The sequence below is a fragment of the Nothobranchius furzeri genome, chromosome 19, assembly GCF_043380555.1.
Source record: "Nothobranchius furzeri strain GRZ-AD chromosome 19, NfurGRZ-RIMD1, whole genome shotgun sequence".
In the NCBI taxonomy this organism is placed as follows: domain Eukaryota; kingdom Metazoa; phylum Chordata; class Actinopteri; order Cyprinodontiformes; family Nothobranchiidae; genus Nothobranchius; species Nothobranchius furzeri.
This window is the reverse complement of record NC_091759.1, coordinates 26,636,566-26,639,065: the sequence shown is the minus strand read 5'-3', so window position 1 is coordinate 26,639,065 and position 2,500 is coordinate 26,636,566. Positions and strand designations below refer to the sequence as shown.

Sequence of the window (2,500 nt, the reverse complement as noted above, 5' to 3'; positions counted from 1 at the left end):
GAGACACTGTCTGCAGGTAAAAACTCATCTGGAGGAAGAGGTGAGATTGACAATGAAAAGGTGAGACAACCGAGAAGACAGATTGTTTCGGAGACATCTTCAGCAGATGGAGAGGTTCCACTAGGAGAGAAGACTGGGATGAAGATGGAGGTCAGGAAAACCTGGATGTGAATCTGCTGAAGGGATGGTGGAGCGGGCCAAACCCTCTCCGCTGGTCAGGATAGGAGTTTCCTCTGCAGCACAACCATGCTTGGCCCTGATGCAAGGGGAGGAGCTTAGATAGGAGGAGGGGCTTGAACACCAAGACAGAACTGTGAATAGAGCTCCTACTCCTCGTTGAGAGGAGCCAGCTGAGAAGGTCCAGGCAGGTCCTGCTGGGAGGAGACTTCCAGGTCAGACTGATGTGGGGAAGTTTGGGATCACTGCAGCAGCTGTGGGAGAGGACAGCCCCTGAGACCTGGATAAGAGGAAGATGAGAAGCTTTTAATTATTTAACCAGAGACCACCTGAGTGTGAAACTCCGCCCACTAGATCCAGGTTCTACTGGGAGCTCAGAGCTCCTCCCGGCTCTAATTATTCCTGTTCTGCATTTGGAGGCTGTCAGCATGAATTATGTCATCCCGTCAGTCACAGCTGGAGTGGAGGGGAAGGTTGTCTGAGAGGACACTGGGGGACACTGGGGGACACCGGGGGACACTGGGGGACACTGAGGGACACCGGGGGACACTGGGGGACACCGGGGGACACTGAGGGACACTGAGGGACACCGGAGGACACTGGGGGACACCGGGGGACACTCTGAATCAGAGGGAAGCCTCCGATGGCTGCACAGGCGCCATGGCAGATGATGATGATGATGATGATGATGGATTTAGGTTTACTTTGGAAAAAATAACAAACTCTAAAGGATTAATCCGGCTTTAATTAAACCTGGCTGCCTGGAATAACCTCTCTGTGTCCGGCTGTCCAACCGGGAGCAACACACTCACACACACACACACACACGCACACACGCACACACACACACACACACACACGCACCAACACACGCACACACACGCACCAACACACGCACACACAAACACACACACGCACACACACACAGCCATGAGATTGGGTCATTAGATAAAAGAGCGAACGTGAGATTAGGATTAAAGGACCGGGAAGATTTTTCTACATGATCTCAGCCAGTGGCGGCTGGCCAGTAGAGGGCGATAGGGCGCCGCCCTCCCAGTTTTTCCGTGTTTTAAATTTTTATTTAAAAAAAATAAATAAATAAAATTAACAATAATCACACATTCTAAGTTAATTGTGTGTTTTGTAACAAAAATAAATCATATATATATATATCTATATTGGTCTCTGCCGAGCGGCGGAGGCTGTGTGCTGTTTTTCAATCGCCCAAACAGGACGAGACCGGTTGTCCAATTGCTGACAAGAAAATCAAAGGGTAGGAATGGGAATGTATCCAATCAGCGTCGACGTTGTTTCAGAAGCATGATGGGCGATAGAGCTACCGCCAAGGCTTTCGTTGGTGTTCGGTAGAACTCGGAGAGTCTCGACTCCAGCACGTTTTTGGTCGTGACTCGTGACGCACATGGAGCAGACGCAGACATGGACGCCAGTGAGCCTACAACATGGACACCAGATCTCAGCAGCCACTGAATTCAGTTCGGTCTCTTCTCCAGTATCCGTTCGAGAGGAGAACTATGGTGGAAAAACTTAATGTCAAAGAGCTTGGACCAGATCAGCCCGACGTAAAGATAAGCCAGCAGGACAAGGAGAGAGGTAAACACGACGCTTCTCCCAAAATTGGTACACCAGGAAGCAGTGGCTAGCTGGATGCAATCACGCTAATGCGTTATTTTGCTTTCCGTGTTTGTTATTCAAATCGGCTGGGATCCACAGAAGGTGGATGTGGAACTTGTGTCTCATTGGAGACTCCATTCCTTCTCTGACTGAGGAATGCAGCGCATCAGTGCAGCAGCCAACAAAGAAACGGAGGACGTTTGGACAGGGAGAACAGCAGCTGGGTGCAGAGGTAAGCTGTACATTACATTTCTGTAAACAAGACAATCAGAATCAGAAATCCTTGGTTGTCCCACAAACCGGGATATTTGTTTAATAACATGTTTAATGTGCAATAACTGTAAAAACTCATTTCAACACACATACCTATTATACATATTTAATCATGTAAATGTGTATTTCAAGTAAATGTGTACATACATCAATCTGATTCCATTTTACTTGTTACACTTCTGCTGCAGCAAACACATTTCCCAGCTTTTGGGACAATTAAACATTTCTGATTTGTCCCAAAAAGTGGGAAATATGACATTTGTAAGAGGATACTGATGACATTATTTCCTATGAAAGTGTTTCCACTTTCCATAAGTCCTAACAGTGTACATTTCTGGCGTTTTGTCTAAGTAGTGTTTACTACCATTACTGTAACAGTGACCTGCTCATAATTTTTTGTGTTCACTCAAATGTTGAA

General features: G+C 47.1%; 1 long non-coding RNA gene across 1 annotated transcript in view; it reads left to right on the top strand.

The window, feature by feature from the left end:
* Positions 1-2,500, top strand: part of LOC129162281 (uncharacterized) — a 14,917-nt gene that overhangs the window by 1,741 nt on the left and 10,676 nt on the right. Inside the window, exons 1-2 of the long non-coding RNA XR_008562296.2 lie at positions 1-1,788; positions 1,909-2,041. The exon at positions 1-1,788 is cut by the window's left edge and continues 1,741 nt beyond it. This is a non-coding gene — a long non-coding RNA (uncharacterized lncRNA). The remainder of the gene's footprint in view (positions 1,789-1,908; positions 2,042-2,500) is intronic.